Raw genomic sequence first — 24328 nt, forward strand, 5'->3', positions numbered from 1 at the left:
GCTTTGGATTTATTTTGTTCTTTTCTAGTTCTGTAAGGTAAAAAGTGTAGAGGGAGAAATTACTGATGTGCCATGTTTCTTCCCAAAGAGCATTTAGTGCCATCAATTTTCCTCTAAGAGTAATTTTTCAGTTGTAGCCCACAAATTGGTTTATAACATATTTTCATTTTTCTTGAGTTGAAAATATTTTCTATACTCACTCTACCATTTTGTGTGTTCTGCATCCCTAGCTGCTCAAATTACAATTTTACACAGTTTTTCTTTTTTTCATAATTATTTAAATCTGTGCTATAGACTATCCAAATGTTTGGAGATTTCCCTTTTATTGCTGATGGTGTCTATTTTAATTTCTGTTTGGTCAGGGAACATATTCTTTATAATGTCATTTTTTAATATTTGGGAAGATTTGTTTTGTGACATAACATTTAGCCTTTTTTGTTGAAAGAATATGTATTGTATAAATTGAGGGTAGTTTTCAATGTGTACATGTCAGCTAATTCCACTCACTTGTTATGGTGTTCAGTTCTATGTTCTTTCTGATTTTTTGTCTACTTATTCTTTATATTAATTCAAATATATTTGGGTTTTTCTTTCTCATTTTAAGACTGGAAGTTTTTGCTTTACATATTTGAAAGCCCTGTTGTCACTTGTTATGCAGTAACATATTTAGTTATTAACATGTTTAGTTAAGTCCTTTGAATACAGTAACATTTTAGCATTATGCCATGTTCATGTTTGTTCAGAATTCTCTTGCTTGGTATTTTCATCATATATCCTTTTTCACCTTCTCACTTTTTAACTATGTTTTGTTTTTCTTTTTTTTTAGTACTGGAGATTGAACACAGGTCTTTCACACCAAGCTAGATCCCTAGCCCTTTTAATTTTTATTTTGAGACAGGGTGTGCCTAAGTCACTAAATTGCCCAATCTGGGCTCAGAATTGTGATCTTCCTGATTCAGCCTCCCAGAGTGCTGGGATTATAGGAATATGCTATCCCTCCTTCCATTTTTAAGTGGATTATTTATAGATAGCATATAGTCAGTTATGTTTTTTTAAGTCTATTCTGCCAATCTTTAACTGGTATCTTTGGACCATTGCATTAGTAATTATTAATATGCTAAGACTACCATTTCATTACTTTCTTTGTATGACCCTTATGGAATTTTTTTGTTTGGGTTTTAAGATTCCAGGGTATGAATTTAGGGCCTTGTTCATGCGAAGCATGTGCTCTACTACTGAACTATTCTTCCAGTTCTAACTCTGATTTTGTTTCTCTTTTTTTCCTCACTGCCTTGCATTCTTTTGGTTCATTTGGACACTTTTAATGCTACATTTTAATGCCTCTACTGTGATTTTTGGTTTATTCCTTTTAATATTTTTCTTGTTGCTCTAAGGATTATAATATACTTAGATTATAAGTATATAAGACTTACATATTCGACTTTTTACAGTCTACTTAGAATTATCCATTTAAGGGTACTTAGAAAACCTATAAACCCATTTACCCCTGCTCCTTTATGTTATAATTGCCTTACATATCACATCTATATCTATTGAATATCCCCTGACACATTATTACCATTTTCACTATCAGCCACCAAACATTTTATAAAACTCAAGTTTATTTACCCAAATATTTGCCATTAATATTGCTTTTCTTTTATTCCTAATTTCTAAATTACCTTATGGTGGTATTTACCAAGTGCCTGAAGAACTTCCTCTAGGAATTTTTTAGAATAAGCCTACTGACCATAAATTCTCATTCCTGAAGGATGTTTTTGTTGAATATAAAATTGAATCTTACCACTTTTCTCTTTTTCCCTCAGAACTTCAAACATGTTGTTCCACTTCTGTCCTTTGAAAAGTTCACTGTCATTCTAGTTGTCATATCCTCATGAGATAATGTTTTAAATGCTTTTTTCAAAATTCTTTGTTTTATTTTCATCAGGTTGATTTAGATATGTCTAGGAATGGATTTTCTTGTGTTTTCTTATTTGGAGTTTTTTACTAGGATTATGGAAAGTAAAAGTAAGTGCTACACTCAGAATGGAGTGAAATAATATAAGACTTCTTTTGAAAGTGAGCTTTGTATCATAGGGATCTGCACACAGAAATATTTCTGTTTGCTGTATCTCCAAGATGGATTTTAACATTAATGAACTCTGTAACTCCCACTCCCTTTCAGTGATACAGAAGATTGCTAAACATGGACTAGAATGGAGAGTGTTAAGCTCCTAGAAAAAGTAAGAGAGTTTTGTAGCTTTAAATACCTACTAAATTATAGGTTGCAGTTTTCAAATGCTACTTCTACTATAATGTATTATTGTGTACTTATAAAACTTGTTCCTTCTGCAAGATGAAACTTTAAGGTGATGGTAAGGTACTGGTTTGAAATACTCACTGAAGATTGAACCCAGAGCCTTTGCACTGTGCTACATACATCCACAGCCTTTTTTTTTTTTTTTTTTTTGAGACATGTTCTCAGTCACAATGTTGTCCATGCTGGACTTTAACTTGTGATCCTTCTGTCTCAACCTCTGAGAGTTCTGGGATTAGAGTTTAGCCACTTTTTGTCAGTGAAAATATAAAATTTTAAATTCTTTCAGAAAGACATCAAGCCTGAGTTAAGAGCAGGGACTGGCATAGTATAGCATCACTGCCAGAACTGGCCTGCTCCCTGCATTTTTATAGCCTACAAGCTAAGAGTCTCTTTTTGGTTTTTAGTGATTGAAAAAACATCAAAAGTAGAATATTTCATGACATGTAAATATTATATGAAATTAAAATTTCAAGGTTCATAAATGAAATCTTATTGGAACATAGCCATATCCATTTGTTTATATAATGTCTGTGATTTCTTTTACAGTACAGCCAAAGTTAAATAGTTAAAATAGAGTGTCCTGCAAAGCAAAAAATAATAACTGTCTAGCCCCTTATAGAAAATGTTTACTAATTCCTGATTTAGAAACATGTCCAGTGAATTGGATTAGAGTATCAGTGATCTGGGGGCTAAGGACTTAGCTCAATGGTAGAACACTTGTTTAGCAAGTGGGAGGCCCTGGGTATGAGCCTCAGCACCAGAAAACAATGACCTAGAGCATCAATGATTTGTAACTAGAATTCAAACTTTGCTCTTTGAATAGGTATTAGAGAGTTGAAGGATAGAAGACTTGACTAGAGTTAACTGATTACAACTCTAGTCTGTTAACATATTAAATATTTTTTCAAGCTTATACCAGTATTCCACATTATCTATAGTTTGTGATGCTGAGGATAGAACCCAAGGTCTTGTGCATGCTAGACAAGTGCTCTACTATTTAGTTGTACTTCCAGCTCTACTTGATTTCTAAGATGACTGTGTCAGATGAAATTGATTAGAGGAAAAGCCAGAACTGTTTCTGCCTGGTTATTTGAAGGTTTTCACTTGATGGTGGAGGTACTTGAGGTTTGAGTGTGAGGGAATTTGTAAGATTTTCTTGGCTGCAGGAGATACAGGCCCTTATTTAAAATTCTGTTTTCTTGGTTATGAATTGAGCTTTTTACAGATCTAGTTACCTAGTTCCCTTTCCTTAGACTTCTCTTATGAAGATGTTTGTTTGGCTAGTGAGAGGAAATTGAGTAGTTCCTTTTAAATGAAGAGGAAAGTCCACCTATGACAAGGGCCCAGACTGCCGTTGTTCATAATCCCTCCAGCAGGTCTGTCTTCTGGGCTTGCAGATTTGCCTTGCCAGGTGGCATTAGCAATCTGTTCAAGATGTCTATAACTTATTTTTCCTAACCTCTTTCCTTTTTCTGTCCTCTATTTTAAGGACCAGATGAGCCACATCTGTACTGTGCTTCTATAAAATGGTCTTTTAAGCATAAATCATCATTTGCTACCCACTGAAATTTAAGCTTAGATGGATTACCTAAGGAATAATCTAGAGATAACCAATTTAAATACACAATTTACATTAATTTTAGGGCAAATATATTATGTTTGTGATCAGAAAGTTAGATTTTAGGTATCAGGAAAAAAGTCTCTTTGTAACAGGACAAATACACACATATATTTTCTATATATTTGTATGCTCCATAACTGTTAACTCTTGGATCCATTTTACTACCATGAAACACAACTGTCCAAAATGCCATGGGACACGACCATCTTGGAAGTGAAATTAGGGTCTGGATGACAGTCATACCCTTCAGCTATTATACTTTTTCAGCTTTGTGAGCCATTTTAAACCACGCTCATTTTACTCTAGAGGTGTTTGTAATATTTTCCTGAGTAGATTCTCCAGAGTACCACATGTCATTTTTCTTCTGACATCTTTTCTCTGAGCAGCTTTGATGATCTTTGAGGCAGGCTTCTTCCTGGGCTTTGTTGTTTTTAGCCCCTGGAAACTATGGTCCTGTGTTTGCCCTCAACCCCACTTCCCACCCACCATGCTGCTGATGCCACAGACATACCGGACTCTGCTTATTTGAGCAACCCACTCATGCAGTACTCTGCTAAGGGTACTAGTGTCTATGTGAAGGCTCTTGGTTTTCTCATCATTCTGTTGAAGCTAGAGCCCCTTGGGTTTAGGAACTGCATGTTAACTTGTTTGGATTCCTGTGAAAAGCCTCGCTATTTACATTTACCTGAGATTCTAAACTGATTTCTTTCAAGCTAGCTGAGCTAAAAGACGAATCTGGGTAACATTGTCCACATCACTTTATGAATTCCTCCTCCCTTATATCTTGCTACCAGATCCAGTTAGTAAAGTACCATCTTTTCTTAGGCCTCTTTTCCAGGAGATTTCTTGTTCCTTCAAGAACATGGATTCCTGATAAGATAGACTGCTCCTGGACTTGCCCTAACAGGTAAAAATCCCACTGGTATAATCGTTTTGTTTTCAGGTATAGCATATGTGTAGATTATTGTATATGCCATAGTTTATACCTTACGTACATATTTTCCTGTTCCTCTCTCTCCTTGAGATTTTAAAGTTGTTTAGTTACTGTAAGAAGCCTGGAGCTTAATTTTTACCTTTACCTAGACGTGGCTGTCTCCTGCATTCATCTGAAATGTTGAAATTAGTTTTATTTTTCTCTCTGCCTAAGCATTTATGCCTACTTTGGGCTCCAGTGTCTGCTCTACCTATCCATTGTTGCCAACTCGTAGAAGTTGACTTTTATTCTTCTCAAACCTTCCTTTATTTGTGTATCCTAGTTCAAGGATTATTATCCTCTTTTTCTAATTTCTTAAGGTGTAGGAACTTAGATTATTGACTTAAGATTTTTTATTTGCTAATGTAAGTATTAATACAAAAAGCACCTCTCTCATCACAGTTTTAGCTTTATCCCACAAATTTTGATATATTTTTATTTTAATTTAGTACAGTATGTTTTATAAAACTTCCCTTGAAATTTATTTGGTTCATCGTTTATGTAGAAGTACTCTATTTAGTTTCTAAACGTTCAGAGATTTTTCCTGTTACCTTTCTTTTATTGGTTTCTATTTCAATTCCATTGTTACCAGAAAATGCACTCTGTATTTTTAAATTTGTTTGTTTCATGACTTTACATGTGGCTCATCTTGTTATATTTTCTGTGAGTGAGTGAGTGAAACAAATGTGGTTTGTTGTTGGATGCAGTGTTCTCTAAGTATCCATTAACTCTCATTGGTTGCTAGTGTTGTTAGTTCTTACATGTCCTTGCTGTTTTGTCATATGTTGGATCTTGCTGATTTTTCAGATGTTCTTGAAAGGATGTTGAAGTCTCGAACTATAATTGTACATTTGTCTATTTCTCCTTTCAGTTCAGTCTGGTTTTACTTTACATATTTGCACCTCTCTTTAGTGCATATGCATTTAGAATTGTTATACCTTCTTGGTAGGTTAACCTTTTTATTATTATTTAATGTTCCTTGTTTATAGTATTTATCTTTTCTTTGGTATTACTACAGCCACTCTTGCTTGCTTTTGAGTAATGTTTGCATTTAAATCTTCGACTTTTGCTTTTCTTATATTTGAAATAATTTTCGTGTATGCAGCATGTAATAAATAGGTCGGTTTTTTTAACCCACTCTGCTGATCGCTGTGATCATTGATTTAGACCATTTACTTTTGGCAGCCCTGCAAAGATGTGTAGAACATCTGTCCTTAGAATGCATTTTCTATATTTGTGCCTGGCTTTTTCATAAGTGACTCTTTAAATATATGGTATAAACAAAGTTTATTTGACAAAGAATTGAAAGTCCTGGATGCTAGCCCTTCTTTTGGCATGCAATAGTTTTTTGACATTGAGCAAATGATACCATTTAGTTCTGTTTTAAAATGCTCTCTGGGTTCCTATTGGGTGCCAAGAGTTAGACATGGATAGTAAAGACACAAAGATGAGACACAGCATATTCCTTGCTTTCCAGGAATTTAGAGAGATAAGTTCAAATAATAATTTTAGGGGGAAAATGTTAATGGTTAGTATCAGGTTTGTACAATAGGAGTTAAGCAAGGCTTCTAACAAGAGGTAATAGCTGAATTTATTTGTGATATTTTCTTTTTTTAAGTTTATTGGTACAATTTAGGTATACAAAGTGACCGCATTCATTATAGGGAATTTATATCTGTACATGGTGTATCTTATTGCCTCTTTTTTCCCCCATTCTCAACCCCTTTTAAAAAATCCCCTTCCCCTCCCTGTTCACAAAGCCCTGTTTTTATTTTATGCCTTTTCTCATTTTTTGTGTCGCTTCTTTCCCTTTCCCCTCTCTCCTCCCTATTTCCCTTTTTTCTTTTGAACAGGTTCCTCCTATTTCACAATATGTATTGTATACGTATATTCTTGTTTACATTTTTAGTTTCTCACACCAGAGAAATAATGCAATATTTACATGTGTGCACAATTTATTTCACTTACGACTGTGGTATCAAGGACAATCCATTTAGCTATAAATGTCTCAATTTTTTCTTTCTTTATGGCTGAGTAATATTCAATTATATTTTTAAAAACTACATATATTTATCCATTAATTGGTTGGTGGTTAAGTGGTGCTGCTATAAACATGAGTGCACGTATATTGTTGTGGTATGATGCTTTTAATTCTTTTAGAAAGATACCGAGAAAGGGAATAGCTAGGTCAAACGACACCACTAATCCTAGTTTTTTGAGGAATCTCCACACTGATTTCCACAGTGGTTGCACCAGCCTATACTCCTACCAGCAGTGGAGAGGGATTCCTTTTTCCCCACAGCCCTGCCAGCGTTTGTTATTAGTTGTTTTCTTGATAAGAGCCATTCTTTCCAGAGTGAGATGGATTCTCAGCATAGTTTTAATTTGTATTTCTCAAATGACCAGTGATGTTGAACATTTTTGTATATTTATTTGCCATTTGTACTACTTTTTCTGAGAAATGTCTGTCTCAGATGCTCATTTTGAATTGGGTCTTTAAATTTGGAGAGTGATTTTTTTCAGTTCTTTATGTATTCTAGATATTAGTCCTTTGTCTGAAGAACAGATTATCTTCACATTTTAAATGCCCAATATAGACAACAGGTGAAGAAGTGGACAGAAAAAGAAAACTGAACATATTTGTATTTTTGTATCCTCATGTTTAAGGAGAAGTTAATGAAAAAAATCCAGCTCCCTTTCACCTCCTGTAGACACAAACATTGTGTAATCATGATATCCTCAGGCCTTGGCATCTTTTGAGTCTATTTGTACCCAAATTATTTTATGATTCTTGGTTCTAGTGGTTTCTGAACTTTCAGCCTCCATCAGAGTTTTCATGGTTATGTTTATAAGTCTTCATAAATATTTCATGTCTTCATATATCAGTATTAATTATAGTCACTCTTCTGCTTTTGAGCTAATCATTTATATAATATATGCCTAAGGTAGATGTCAGGGAATGGGGTTAAAGCCTAGGCTTCAGAAGACTACCAAACTTAACAATGGATTTTTGTCACATTTATAATTCCTGTATTTACCCTGATAGTGTTTTTGAATATTGATAAATTTTATAGTATTTATTTTCTTCTTCTTTAAACCACATTTATATTTTTCAGTAAGAATTAAAATAAATTGTACAAGTTCTTTAACCACCTTAATAATTCTTACTCCTTTGTGAGTTTCTTCTCCATTGCCTAAAGTTTTTCTGTAATTGGATGAATACTTGGTACAGATCACCAAAGCTACTGGGTACCCTCTCATGGTACCCTCTTCATTGAATCTTCCCTCCAAGAGTTTCTGGCTTGTGAAAGTAGAGCATGATAGAGTTGAGAATCAAAACTTCAGAGTAGGTAAAGGGTTGTGATTCATAACCTTGCAGAAGGAAAAACTAAGAGGATGCTACTGAAGTAACAGGAACATTTTAAACAAAATTTGGTAGTAGCCAGTTATCACTAGAAGTATTGAAAATATGTAATGATTTTTTTCTATGATGAATTTAGGGAAATAAAGTATTTCTGACAGCTGTTGAAATGTTGAAGTGGATACCTAAAAGATTATGCAGAATTTATTTTCTAAATCCAAGAAAACAATTTCCTATTCTTCATTTTGGAGTGTAAGATAAATTTAGAAGACTTAAGAGGCAATGAGTAGGTTGGGGGTCTTATTATGTCATTACCAGTTTTCCCATTGAAACAGCATGATGTATAGTGGGGAGATACAGCTTTGGGAATTGGCCCTTGAGTTCAAATTTCAGCTGCCTAAGGCTCTTCTGTATAAGTGGATAATATCTGTGGCAAGTAGGATTAAATAAATTCAAGTATGAGAAGCATCAACCACAACAAAATGTGCCCTATTGAGTGTAGTTGCCCTGATATTTCTTTACAGCCCATCTGTATTTGGCTCCCCAAATTCATTGCTCATAACCTTCACATACTATCTGAAGTCTAATCATTCAGAATTACTTTCCATTTTTGTCTTCCTATTATACTTCTTTTAAAATGGGTTCTCACTAGGTTGCCAAGGCAGACCCTGATCTCTCGGGCTCAAATGATTCTCCTTCCTTAGCCTTCCAAATAACTGAAACTATAAATACACACATGCCAAGCCTCTGATTCTAGGTAATTCTGAACATATTGTGTCTTTCCATGCTCTCAAATGTGTTATACTCTTTATCTTGGAGAATTCACTTTGGTCCAGGTTTGATTTTCTACTTGGCTCTGAAACTGAGTTTTGTTCATACTGAGGATGGATCCCAATTTGCAGATGGACTTGAAGTCACATAGCTCTATATAAACCAAGATAATTTATTGATGTGTAGGGAAAATTCAACTGTAATTACAATTTCATGTGGTGAAACCACATTATGCCACATTTTAAGAGCTGATTGTGCTCATGGATTTCCAATTCCATCATCTGACATCTTAGGAGCTTGAAATTGACCACTGTGACTACTGTGGGAGTACCTACATCACAGAAATCAGTGAACTACAAAATCGTAGATTTTCCTCCCATGAAGAGCCTGAAGGTACACATTTTTAAACTCTACTAAATGCATATTTCTATCTCCCTCCCTCCCTGCCTCTCTGTTCCTCCTCTTCGTCCCCCCATATTATATGCCCAGTATCATAAAAATGCACCAACTCTTATACATTTTACCTCCTTTATAGTGTTTGTCAGCTCTAATAATTGCTGAAGTATGTGAAAATGAACTCTATTTAAAGGGTAGTTTAACCTACTATGGGTAAACTAGGGTCAGCTTCTTTGATGCTAACTCAGAGAGGTTCTGCCTGTGTGAAAGATGCCTGTGTTCTCCCCGAAATCATTTCGTGTGCTCACTTTACTCAATTTAGTTTTGACTTTTAAATGTCACTGATCACTGACAAAGACGTTACCAGGTTAAGGATATACATTGTTGGTAGTTCAGTGGACAAAAGTGCAGAGAGAAAGAGAAGAATCTGTATTAAAGAAGGTTAAGAGGAGGTTAGGAGTAATAGCAAATAAGATGGTGAGCATATAAGAGAATCTGCAACATAAGAGGAAGTCAATTGTACCTTAAAAAGTGAAAGTGTCATAAGTATATATAACCCTATTAATCTTAAAAGCAGACATACCTATTCAATCATTGCCCAGGTCAAAAAAACCAATATTGCAAGTACCTCAATGATCAGAGATTTACCAGGTAATAAAATCCTGAATTCTGTTGCCATAGATGTATTGTTTTTGTAGTTTACATAAATAACACACACACATATCAGCTTTTTAAAAAAATATTCTATTGAACATTTTAGGGATTTTTTCTAGTTTGGGGTTATATACAGTGCAAATCTGGACAATTTTATTTTTCCAGTCCTGGGAATTTGACCCAGGGTCTTCACACTGAGCTATATCTCCAGCTTTTTTATTTTATTAAAGGATCACACTTAGTAGCTCAGGAAGGGCTCAAATTTGGAATCCTCCTGCCTCAGCCTCCCAGACTGCTGAGATTATAAGCATGTGCCACTATGTCTGGCTTGAACATTGTCTTTTAGGATTTAGAGTTTGTTGAGGTTGTTTTGTTTTGTTTTAGAGGGGGGTTTTGTTTTGTATTTGAGATTATCTTTTTTTATAGTTCAGGTTACCCTTGATCTCAGTATGTAGCCCAGGCTAACTTCAAATTCACTGTGATCCTCTTGCTTCAGCCTGCCGAATGCTGGGATTACGTGCATGTACCACCATGCCCAGCCTGGCTCGAACATTTTGAAATATGTCTTTGGCGGGGAACATAGTGTGCATTTCTGTTGTGTATCTGAGAGTAGAATAGCTGAGCCTTAGGATATGCACATATTAAACTTTAGTAGATACAGTATTTTTGGTATATATCTAAATAGAAAGTTGCCTTTCTCTTTATTCTAATTTATATTTTCACCAGCAGTATACCAGAGGTTACATTTGTGCACATATCATTGTCAACACTTGAAGTTCAATTTTACCTTTTTTGATAGCTAGCAGTGGCATTTTGTTGTGGCTTTCTTCTTTTTTATTGAGATCTAGTTTACATGAAGTAAAATACAGAGATTTTAAGAGTATAGTTTGAGTTTTGACAAATGCATATAACCATGTGATGTAACAAACTCCAAGATATAAAACATTTCTCTCGTCCTGGAAACTATTAGTATGTCTCTTTTTAGTCAGTCCCCTCAATCCAGAGGCAAGCCCTATTCTGACTTATGTCACCATAGCTTATAGTTTACATGTTATTGAATTCATGTAAATGAAAACTTACCATATATATTCTTATATCAGCTTGATTTTCGGTTTATTTTGCTCTACACATAAGTAGTCTGTCCTTATCCACAGATTTACTTTCTGCAGTTTTGGTTACTCTGCCTTGAGGCATGAGCTGAAAATACTGAGTGGAAAATGTCAAAAAAAACAACAACTGGTGTTTCAAATTGTATGCTATTCTGAATACTGTGATGGAACCTTATACCATTCTTCCCAGCATGTGAATTATTCTTCTGTCCTATATATCCATGCTGCATATGCCACCTACCCATTAGTCACTTACTAGCCATGTAGTTATTAGATCGACAACTGTAGTGCTTATGTTGAAGTAATTCTTACTTTACTTAGTAATAGCCCAATAGGGCAAGAATAGTGATGCTAAAAATTCACATTTGCCAAAGAGAAACTATAAAATACTTCTTTTTTTCTTTTAACTTTTTTCTTTTATTAATATGTGTTTACAGTACATGATATTTACATTTATCTTATGGAGTACGTATATGTGTATAATGCAGCTTGTTTCTATTCCCCTTCCCACCCATCTCCCTCTGCCTCTAAATTTCCTCTCCCCATTTTCATTCTTATTCTTAGCTCATGTTTATGACATACAGTGTTTGCATTCATTGAGGTTATTAGGTTCCTGTACATGGCATATCTTCATTGCACTTACTTCTCCTCCACTCTCTTTGCCCTCAGTCTCCTGGATGACCTCTTCCCATTTGCAAGAGAGCTATCTCCTTTTTTCCTTCTATCCATCCTTTATTATTTTCTTTGTTTGTACTTTACCTTTCTCAAATGAAAGATTCTATATGATATTTAAGCTTGTGTGGCTGATACATTTTCACTCAATATCATATTTTCCACATGCATCTATTTCCCTACAAATCTCTTGAATTTGTCTTTCATTATAGACAAATAGTATTCCATTATGTATCCATTTGTCTTTATCCTTTTGTCTTCATCCATTCATCTGTTGATGGGTATACCAGTTGCTTCTAGGATTAAGTTGTTTTGAATTGTGCAGCTATAAATATTGGTATGCATATATCACCATAATATGATGTACTTAGTCTTTGGGGAAGATATCTAGCAAGGGAATAGCTGAATCATATGGAATTTCTAGTTTTACTACTTTGAGAAATTTCCATACTGGTTTTCACCCTAGTTGTACTAGTATTTCCTTTAAGTGAAAAAGTAAAAGTTCTTGAGGAACAGGAGAAAGATAAAATCAAATGTTGAAATTGCTAAATTCTACATGAGATACATTTAGAATCGAGAGGCCATGTTCACATTAACTTTTATTCTATATTGTTATATTTGTACTAGTTTGTTTTTGTTGACATATTACTGTGCTTAACTTACAAATTATAGTTTATCATAAGTATATATGAGCTGGGCATGGTGGCTCACGCCTGTAATCCCAGCACTCAGGAGGCTGAGGCAGAAGGATTGTTGCGAGTTTGAGACCAGCCTAGGCTACAAAGTGAGCTCAAGGCCAGCCTGAACTGCATAGTAAGACCCTGTCTCAAAAAGACAAAAAAAATAAGTATATATGAATATGGAAAACAGTACAGTCATGCATCTCAGAACAGGTATACATTGCAGAAATGCACTGTCAGACAATTTTGTCATACAGTGTACTTAAACAAACTGAGATAGTCATGATGTCACTAGATGGTAGAATCTTATAGGACCATGATCATATATAGTCCATTGTTAACTGAAATTTCCTTGTATAGTGTCCGAATCTGTTTAGGGTGCAGTGCTACCATAATTTCAGGCATCTCTGGGGGTCCTGGGCTATCTCTCTCATGGATCAGAGTGGATTCCTATATTTTTTAGATTTATATGTTGATGTCCATCATTATTACTGATTTTCTTTCTAGTTATTAAAGATGGAATGTTGCACTGCTGGAGTTTAATTGTTCATTTCTTCAGTTTTTTTGTCTTTAGCAATTTGAGTATGATATATTTGGGTATGGATTTCTTTGTATTTATTCTGTTTGATGTTCTTTCACCATGGCAGTTTAAACTTTTTTTCTTTAAAAATATTGCAGTATCACACTTTTTTCTTCTTTGTATTGTATCAATTACACAAATGTTGGATCTTTTATTGTTATCCAGCACATCTTGGGGTTTTTTTGTTTTTTGTTTTTTGTTTTTTGCCTTTTTCCTTTTTATCGGTACCGGGCATCAAACTCACGACTGCCTGCTTGCAAGGTAGGCGCTTATGCCGCTGAGCTAAATCCCCAGTGCCCACATCTTGGGGTTTTGTGCTATGATCTGTTATTTCAGTTAATTTTTATTTCTACTTATAAAGTTTCCATTTTGTTATTATTTGTGTTTTCATAATACGTTGTATTTCAACTTTCTTTGCAGTGAGTGGGTCTTGGTTTGATGAGTACTTAAATGATCATTTTTTGTAATAGCTACTTTAGGTGCTTGTTAGGTAATTTCAACATTCGTGTCATCACATTGTTAGCGTGTATTATCTTTTCCCCATGTGATTAACTTTTTGTAGCTCATTCTAAATGATTTTTTATTTTTATCCTAAACATTTTGAATAGTATGAGATTCTGGGTCTTGTTTCAGTCCAGTGGTGGATATTGATGTATTTTTTTCATTGGCAATCAACCTGCTTAGGTTCAGACTAAAAGTTCCAGCTTGCTTTCTGTGAGCTATAGTTTCAAAATCAGTTCAGTATTTAGTGTATTTCCAGTGCTATTCATATTTGACCCATGTATACCACCACTTGTCAGAGGCCTGAGTGTGTGTTAATTGACCTTCCAAATCTTTGATATGCTGGTTAGGATCAAATCCACACAAGAACAGGGGTTGTAGACCCCAGGAGTTTATAAACAGCTTTGTGGGTTTGCTTTCTGTAGTTCTTTCCTCTTTGCTATTTCCAGATTTCCTAGGGTTTACCTTTTTGATTCTGCCATCAGAAACTACCCACTTTAACAATGTACCATCTCTGAAGCATAAGAGGCATGTGGACAAAGAGAAATAAAATAATAAAAACAGTGGATTTGGCTTTACTTTTTGGAGCCATTAATGATTCCACCAAATTGAATGGAAGTTTTCTTTTCCTTAGATTTTTGGCATCTGTAGTCTTCTGTGTCAGTCACTGTCCCACAGCTTCTACAATCAGATTTTCCAGGCTGAAGAAAGGGAAGGAAAAGAAGATAAAAACCCAGGGATTTCCCCTCCAGTTTCTCTGAACTTTAGAGGTTCTTTTTTTAAAATCTTGAACCAGAGCACATGCTCTAACTGCAGTGCTCACTTTTAGATTTTGTGTTGAGTTCAGGCCAGAAAATACTATAGGCAAGATAAGAGGTGAAGTTATTTTTTCAGTTGTAGTACTTCACATTCTAGTGTTCTTTCCTGGTTATCTGTTCTATACTTTTAAGAGTTCTATGGTAGTTGCCCAGGCATTTTTTGGAGGTACTAAGGATTGAACCTAGGGCCTTGAGCATGCTAAGCAGGTGCATTACCACAGAACTACATCCACAGCCTTCCCCAGACATTTTTTAACAGATTTTATGGTTGTAAGAAATCTACACTATAGGTGTGTGTTTATTCCATTTACCTGGAACCGTATATCTCAGTGGATACTTTCATAGATGTTTTGAGTTGATTCATATCCCTCAAAATACTTGTATCTCTAAAATACTAGTTTCAGAGATGTAGTGTTTGCTGTAGTTAGGTGGATGAAAGTTGCTAATGGTTAGCAGAAGAGTAGCACTATTGACTGTGTACATAATGACCAAGCCCTGAAAAACAGCCCACTTTTCTGAAGTCATACATGGTAATCTCCTCCTTGGCCCTGCCTTTCTGTCACACTCTCTTACTTCTGTCCTGGTATTTTCTAGTAACATTTGCCCTCTAAGACTTTATCACATTCCATTTCCACAACCACCCCCCACCCTGACATTTTTCACTGGGTTTCCCCACACTCTCTCCTTCCTAACATTAGTCTTCCATTTTATCACCAAACTATTTCCCAAAGATAAAAGAAGTGAAATTTCCTGTGATATTTGAGGACTTAAGTTCTTGCATTTGAAGGTAAGCTGGTAGGAAGTGGGCACAGATAATGTTTCAGCTCTTAGATGAGGGCTGGACCTATGTCTTTGAAAGGCATTGTCCTGGTCTGGCCAACTATTTTTCCATCATATTGGGACTTTTTTCTCTCTTGCAGTGTTTCTAGTGTGTGGTGGGGACCAGCCACATAAAGGTCTAATATAGCCAGGAATATGGATTCAGAAAAAAGATAATATTTAAGCTACACTAGCCTAACTAATTTGGGAATATATGAGACTTCTGGACTGGTTTGGTTTTTTTTAAGTCTTAAAATTTAATAAAAGAAACTACAAGTAGTATCTTTTATTTATTTCCTATTGTTACTTATCAGTGCAGGAAGGAAATGGGCAGAAATCACATAGAAATCATGTGATTTTTATATTGAAGCATGAGCTCAGTATTTTTTTAATGGTGGAAACCTATATTCTTTAAAAACCACAGTGGGCTGCCTAGGTGTCTGCTCAACTCATAGCCTTCTGGCATGTATTAACTATGTTCAAGGAGGAATATACTTACTGGCCAAAGATACGGTACATACTTTTCCAAAGAAAATCCTCAAGTATAGCATATTGCCCTATTTATGCCTGTTGAGTTGTCCATTATCATCTTGGCTGGGAGCAGGGCAGCAGCAGGGAGTTGCCTAAACTCTGACACCATTATTTTTATGATATACTGGCCCTCTTCATAGGATAGGTCAGTGATACTTGTTTTCCATTGCTAAGATATTTTTTCTCTTGGCAATTAGCCAAAGCAATTAGTCTAAAAGAAAACGCATCTATTATTCTTACTCTTCCATTTTACAAAGGAATGTTCATTTAAGTGAGGTGTTTCTGTGGTGCTCTCCTTAGCTGTAGGAGCAATTTGACTTTGGTACTTGGAGAGCAAATAATAAGCCACAGAAACAGTGATTAAACAGTATTTCTCTAAATAACACAGATTTATGTGCCTGAGGTTGACCGAAGCATGAAAATCAGGGCTACCTTCAATCAAAACCACTACCTATAATAAATTTAAGGTTCAATTGAGTGATTTAAATATTTTCTTCTTTCTTATTTATCTATTTATTGGCAATACTAGGGCTTGTATACAGAACCTTCAGCTTATGCTATATACTCAGCCCCTTTAAATTAAAAAAAATGTCGGTAGAGTCTTTCTAAGTCACTGAGTTGCCCAGGTTGAGCTCAAGTTTGAGATCCTTCTGCCTCCTCCTCTAGTGTACTGGGATTACAGACACATGCACTATTATTATTGATGGTGAGATATTCCCAGGTAACACAATTCAAGGCTATATATATTGAATTCATATTATTGTACTTTTTAAGTTCATCTTAGGATACTTGTTGCATTTCCCGGAACCTGACTCTAAATTGAGAGGTTCCAGTTCAAGGTTGATGAAACCTGAGAATTTCAAGGACATTACAATTCACCAAATCCAGATGCCTTCCCTTTGCAGGAATGCTCTTTACAATATTCTGTCAGACAGGTGGTTGTCTGACTCTTAACTCTTCTTTGCCCCAAAGAATATGTACTTTTTTCCTCCATACGTTTTGAGGCTGACTATTCACTCATCTTTCATTGGCAGATTGTTCTTTATTTCTAAACCATGATCTTCTTTCCATAAATCCTCATCATTATTCCCAGATCTCCCCTCCATAGAAACACAAAGTAAATCTCCATTATTCAAAATATTTAAAGCCATCTATTGTCCTATTTACCATCCCCTTCCTCCCATTCGTGGTCTTTTTGAACACTAACACATTCTGGATTCTTCCAACTGTATATTTCAAGGATTTTAATACAATGGGAAAATTCAAAAGATAATGTAATGAACACTCATATTCCCTGCTAGTCAGAATAGTTAAGATTTTTGTCATTTTCTAAAGATTTTTGGGTGTTGTTTTGTTTTGCAATAACAGGGATTAAATATAGAGCCTTAGCACTGAGCTATATTCTCAGCCCTTTTTAAATTTTTTTGAGGCAAGATGTTACTTAATCACTAAATTTCCCAGGTTGGGTTCAGTCCCCAGTATTGCAAAAACAAAATCTGTACTGTATTAGTTATTGTGCAAATTTGCACACATTTTTCCATGATACATAGATATATATCATATATACATATCACTGTATAGATAGATATGATTCCTGATTCATAAAATACGGATAGTTTCACTTTTAGTGATTTTGTTCTTCAAAGTGGTCGTGCAAATTAAATCCTTACCCTTTCACCTATCATTCATGTGTCATGATCCACAAACTTTTTTTTTTCATTTTGGTTCTCCTCTCTGAATATACTTTTATTAGTCATTGTTTCTCAGATTGGGACAGTGTTGTCCAGTTTTTGTCCAACTGAAGTAGACAGTACCTTGTATGTTTCTGAATTTAGCCTAAATTTAGTAGTTACATCGCCCTGCGGTATTTACTAGTATTAAAAACTACACTAGCCAGGGATAGAGTTCAGTGGCACAAGCACCTACTTGGTAAGTACATGGTTGTGAGTTCAATCCCTGGTAGAAAAAACAAAACAAAAATAAGCTGTCTTCACTTGTACTTAGAAAACAGTTGTGCTGACTTTGCACATATTCTACTTACATTTCATCCTGCTTCTGTTTACAATACTAGTTTTTTAAATCCCTCCTTTCCTCTAATGAATGTTCCCTTTCCTGGGCTCAGTAATCCTGGGCTTATCTATATTATTGATCCAGGTTCTGACCAAAGACAGGAAGAACCCAAAGGGGCACATACTATATCTATGGCCCATAACAAGATACTGTTCTTCCAGCTTACCGGTCTACACCTGGATTCATCATCTCAGTAGGAAAAGCCTTATAACCTTTGTCAGCTGCCTCCACATACACTGTATCTGTAAATAATTTTCTTCATAATGAATTAAGTGATTGGAACAAAAACTTTATAGTAAATTGGGAATGTCATGTTTTCAGAGATCCTATTCTGGTTGCTATTGACTACTTCTTTCTTTTTCAAGTACGTCTCCAACAAATATTTTGTTAATAGGGTCCAGAATTTAGGTTGGAATGAGAGTAAGTCTTCTTATTTCTGATGATCATATACACCCCCTTGAAACTAAGGGATATTTTTGCCATTATCCACCCTGTTGGGAAGTCTAATTTCTATGAATAAAGTAGTTTTCATGATAATAACCATCCAGGGTTTCTGTGCTCTATTCACAAGCTAGTGCATCTTCTTATACCAGAGCCAAACCTTTCATGTGTGAGATTCCTTAGGCCAGTAGCTCAGGTCAACACTAGTTAGGCTGATAGATTTTCTCTTGTTCTTTAGGACCACAATTGTCTAGTTCAAGTTACTGTTTTTTATAAGGATTGATGGTTACACATGTCAGAACCATAACTTAAATTAGCCAAAGGAGCAATCAGAGAGTTTACTGATAAATGAATATTCCATGAACTGTTGCCCTTGGGAATGGCTGTTTCCAGGCAGTTGCTACAGCCCTGAATCTCCTAATCTCACTTGCTTTTTTCTGATTTAGTTTCTCTATTGGGTAAACTATGTGCAGCAAATGGAATGCTGCTTTACCTATATTTCTGTCAAAATTCTAGGGTGACTTGTTGATCTAGCCTGGGTTATATGGCTTATATCTAGGAAATATGCATGTGTTGGAAGAGGGGAGATTGCTCTCAAACCACATGGACTGATAATGACCCCTCATTCATTCATTTGCTAGATGTCCACTATGTGTACCAAACATTGTGTTGAGCCCTAGGGTTGTCATCATGAGCAGTACAGACAGTGTCTCTGCCTTCCTAAAGTATTGACATATATAAGATAGATTTTAATGTGCTCATAGTAATGAAGGAGAAATTGCTCATGCTGTAAAGCAAATGACAAGGATCCTGACCCACTCTGGGAAGGCTGCCCTGAGGAAATGTTGTTTGAATTGAAATCTGGTAGGAATAGGAGTTGGCTATGTGATATAGGTTATAGGGATGATGACCACTCAAATTAAAAGGTGGGATAATATATACAGAGCCTTGGAAGAAGAAAGGAACATATTCTAATCACTGAAAAAGGGGTGGAATGGTTCAGTTACAGTCACAGACTAAGGTTTAGGCAGAACTGTAGAAGTATATTGGCACCACTTCTGACAGAGCTACATGGTTTGCAAGAGGTTTTGCCTTGTAAATTTAAGCTGGGAATCTAGGGGCTTAATAACTCTAGCCCCTATGGGTAACTCACTTCCTGAACACAGCTTTTTCTATCTAATTGGCCCACTTGATTGAGATTTGAATTTAGACACACTATATCTGTCATGTGTCTAAATGTGGCTCAGGCATTGCCTCTCCCAGGAAGTACTCATCACCATATCTTTGCCACTGGAATGTTCTGCCATTCGTGTTCCCATTGTCCCTCTGCTCAGAGTACTGTCAGTTTTGTTTATCCCATCCAGCCCTGGGAAGAACATCTGGATGCCCATCCAAGCTAATGATTGCATCTGTGTAAAAAGTGTTATCAGAGCAGGCCTGACTTTGAAAGCCTGTTTATGAGATTGGCCCTGGCCTGGAGTCTGGGAACTTTATTTTTGGGAGGGTTCTGCCATTCACAGAAGTGATAAGGTTAACTTATTGGATCTGAACTGTTTATACAAGCAATGTGGTTCATGTTGTATATATCTGCTTTCTTTCTCAGAGTTTGGAATTTTGGTATGTGCCAGTTGGGTGTCTATGAGACTGCCCCCAATAAAAACACTAGGCTCTGAGTCTCTTGTAACCCTCCCTGATAGGCAACATTTTATGTTTTATCCCAGCTTGTTGCTAGGCAAATTAAGTGTGTCCTGTGTATTCATTAGGAGAGGACTCTTAGAAGCTTGTGTCTGGTGTCCCCTGGACTTTGCCCCATGAGCTTTTTTCTTTGCATCAATGATTGTACTTTGTGTCCTTTCACTGTAATAAAGCATACCAATAAGTGGTTATGTGTTGAACCCTGTGATTCTTCCTAGTGAATTGTAGAACTTAAGGGTGGTTTTAGGAACCTTTCACACAGAACCCTTACAAAATCATTATTAAATATTTGTTGAATACTTTTTAAAGGAGAAGAGGCTGAGCCTGGCAAGAAACTAGGGCAGAGAGAAAGGTTCTCTGGTGATGATACTAACTGGCCCTCTGAACGGTCAGCATTGGTCCTAAACTTGCACTCTGCATTTCACTATACTACAGTCTTATGGGCTAGAAAGGAATCCATGAGCACTGGGGAAGCAATGAAAGAGTTTCACATTAAGTATCAGGAGTAGATCTGGCCTTTGGAGAGAATTGATGTCCAAGCATCAGTAAAAGATTGTGAAAGCAGTTTACTTTGTCAGATTAAAATTTATAACAAGAAAAAAACTTAAACAAAGCTAGTATAACAAAAAAGTCTTTTAATGAACTAGAAAATACAGTTTAACATACAGCCTGGAACATATATATGGGAAATATTTCAGCCTAAGTTCCTTCATCAAGGGCTGCAGAATCACTCAGTAGTAGAGCATTTGCCTAGCATGCCCAAGGCCCTGAGTTTGATAGCCAGTTCTAGGCAAAAAAGAAATGAAAAAGATTTTCTTGCCTAAACTGAGAATGGTGGCATTTGCCTATAATTCCCAGCACTCAGGAGGCTGAGGCAGGAGAATCTCCTTAAGTTCAAGACCAGCTTGAGCTGCACAGCACAACATAGCAAGACTCTATCTCAAAAAAAAATTGACATTGCCACATTCCTTCATCAGATCTTTATTGAGTTCTTCTCTGGGCTCCGTGAAAGGGAACATGTGACCTTTAGTTCCTCTTTGGCTTTACTTCTAAGCTAGGTCCTGCAAAAACAAGTATTTATACTGTCTATAACAGAATGCACTAAACTTGTTTTCAGATGGTTGTGATGCTGTTGTTAGCTGTCAAAGTAGGACTGTGGGATTCTGAATTTAGAATCTGGGAAAAACATTTGAACAAAGAACTTTTTTGCCAGTCTCCTATAAACTGATGATATTTCAAATAACTGCACATTAATAGCTCAGAAATAGTTTGGTACTCATAATTTTTTTAGTTAGTAAAAATGAAATGTTCTTATTTCCACGATATGCCACCATTGTTTTGTCTTTCTTGTGTGTCAGGGATGGTGTTTCCTAAGGGAAAACTTAATTAGACTGTACAATAATCTTCTTGGGGAACTAGTAAAGGCTGGTTATAAAAACTACACTGGATTAAAGTTCTTATTTAAAAAACCTTAAAGGAGAAAAACATCCTGTACTGAGGGAACAGAGGTGAAATGATGGAGTTTTGCTGTCCCTGTTTTGCATTTATGACAGTAAACTTGAAAGCACAGGATCTTCTGACCATTGAAGCTGAAATTACATATGCAGTGTTTTTGTGAAATAACTTTTACCATAAAAAGTTTGCATTTATGTCTGTCTTGAATAATTCTAAAAACTTCTATAAAGAAAATTCTAAAAATACTGGTGCAGAAAATCACCAGTCCAAGACCAATACAAGTACACAAAAGCATTACACTGACTACATGTCTGTGTATTGGCTGATTTCTGAAATGGTGTCTCAGAAGGATTAAAATTGAGCCTCTGTTCTGAGCATGTGATGTCCGCTGTGGCCTGGGAGAGTGCCAGTTAGTTGAAGCACCTGTGCTTCTTCACAGGCTCTTCTTGTGGATGCCCAGGAAGATGGTAGGGAACTGCCTCACCATTCCAGCCACACATTCAGGGCTAGGAATCCTGAGGCTGCTTCTGCTCTGACTGACAAAAGGCCTATACATGGTAGTCTAGCCATCTGGTTGCAACTGTGAGCAAGAAAAACAGAATGAATTAGAATAAAATCAAGTATGCCTCCCCTCCAGCTGCCACTAAATTCACATTGATAGTGATTATCAGAATATCTTTCTGTCAATGACTTCCTCTTCTATTAAAGAATGCTCAGGAAATCTGGGTGTGATGACCTATTTTCTGTGTGCACATAGAACATAGGAAAATTGTGCTCAGCTCTGACCTAGAAATTTGGAATATTGGTAGAGAGACTTGATACCCCACGGGGGACCCATAGGCCAATTACCTTGAGTCTGGCAAGTAGAATACAACTCCTAAAGGAAACTAGGTATTTTGAACAAAGAAAAAATGCACTTATCAGGGAAGCTTCGTATATTTATTTCTTTGTTTATTGCAAATCCTCAAAAGTTTTATTTTCTTTAAAATAAAAATAAGAGAGCCGGGTGTGGTGGCACATGTCTGTAATCCCAGCATTCAGAAGCATGAGGCAGAAGGATTGTTGCAAGTTCAAGACCAAGCTGGGGTACAAAGTGAGCTCAAGGCCACCTGAACTGCATAGCAAGATGCTGTCTCAAAAAGATAAAATAAAAATTTAAAAAAGCTTTAAAACTATTTTCAGCTTATTATTCATTGCACTTAGCTTAATCAAGAGGGAAGTTCTCACAAATTCCTAGTCTGTTCTTTATAAAACAAAAATTTCCTATTTTGAGAAATTTTATTGTTAGAATAAGCATTTACTGCCCAAACCAGCTCTCAAAAATCAATCTGTAATTGGATGTATGAGTTCTGGTATATTCATTTTTAACAAATTACTTTATAGTTATACATGTATAATTAATCTTTTGAATTGTTATCTGTCTTTTCTTTACTAGAGTACATTGAAGGCCAACACTGGTACAGATAAAGGGGTATTATAACTAAAATGAATACCCTAATAGCAATGCTAAATTCTCATAAAAGAGCTTAAAACTCTTCAGGTAAGATATTAGGAATGTGTTATTTTGACATTTCTAGTTAACTGCTGGCTGTAAGTGCCACTTATGTCTGTTATGAGGAGGCACCTTATGGCTGTCTTGGTACCAAATAAAATGGGATGCTTGCAGATAGAGGGACATGTGCTATTTGTATGACTACTGTTATAGCCTCCTCCTTTTGGTCAAGTGGTGACTCCACTGTGATCTTAATATTAGCTACAGTGCCCTCTTCAGCAGAGCCTATCTATTCATAGTGTCTACTTTGGAGATTTAACCAGTATCTAAATATGCTCAACATAGTACGACTGAGGTATGTGATAACTTTTCACGCTACAGTTTATCATTAAAAATTTCCCTCCAAAATCTAGTAACTTTTGCTGTGTAACTAAGATTTTCAAAGTTAGTGGCTTTAGAATAGTAATTATTTATTTCATTCTTTGGGTTAATCATTTGGATTGAATCTAGCTAAGCAGTTCTGTTCTCAGCCAATCTCCCTTATATCAGTAGTCAACTGCAACACTAGGGAGCTGCTTCAGACTGTCAATAAGAGCAGGGGTAGGATCACTGGGCTAAATGTCTCATCTTGCAGCAGGCTTGTTCTCATGGTAGCTAGACAGGTTTCTAAAAATTAGTGAAGCAGTAGGGCTTCTTGAAGCTGGCATACTGTTACCTCTTCTGTATTCTATTTTCCTAAGCAAATCAGAAAGCTAGTCTAGATTTAAGTTGCTACAAAGTCATCTTGAAAAGTGTGGATGGGTAAAGAAAAAGGTGGAGAATTGGGGTCAGTTTTGTTATCTGTCACAGAAATATAGATTATTCTTAAAACCTATAGATACTCCTGGAATTGTTGTGTTGGTTGTTATATGATGCTGGGGATTGAACTCAGGGCCTTGCACATACAAAGCACACTCTACCACTGAGCTACATCCCCAGCACCTTCTGTAGCGTTTAAAAATGTATATGTTATGCATGTTCAAAATTACCTTAGAGACTGATTAGAAATAAAGTAGTAAAAGTTTTCACTTTTCAGGACTGTAGTGAAAATTCTTTGTAAATTGGGTTTTTCCTGATACGCAGATGTGCCTCATGTTTTAAAGCAAGTCATAATTCTGGATCCTTGCTGCAAAATGATACAAAGTCCTGAAATGGAGGTTTAAAACATAACTGCAGATTTTTTGGTACTCCTTTCATCAGGAGGTAGGGCCTCTATCTCCTTCAATTTCAATCTGGGTGAACTTGTGACTACTTTATTACAACACAGTGTGACTTCAGAGGCTAATTTAATAAAAGGCAAATGCAGCTTCTGTCTTATTCATTGGAACAT

General features: G+C 35.9%; 1 protein-coding gene across 9 annotated transcripts in view; it reads left to right on the forward strand.

Moving 5' to 3' along the window:
• Nucleotides 1-24328, forward strand: part of Jade3 (jade family PHD finger 3) — a 136352-nt gene that overhangs the window by 31645 nt on the left and 80379 nt on the right. Inside the window, exon 1 of one of the 9 annotated variants that reach the window (XM_063245773.1) lies at nt 4804-4848. The exons of the other annotated variants lie outside the window; for them this stretch is intronic. The gene's annotated coding sequence lies outside the window, so the exon portion shown is untranslated. Of the gene's footprint in view, nt 1-4803; nt 4849-24328 lie in introns of those variants that run through there. 9 annotated transcript variants of the gene reach the window in all.

This window comes from Cavia porcellus, unplaced genomic scaffold (assembly GCF_034190915.1).
Source record: "Cavia porcellus strain 051 isolate PalLab524CR breed Dunkin Hartley unplaced genomic scaffold, mCavPor4.1 scaffold_3, whole genome shotgun sequence".
Classification (NCBI taxonomy): domain Eukaryota; kingdom Metazoa; phylum Chordata; class Mammalia; order Rodentia; family Caviidae; genus Cavia; species Cavia porcellus.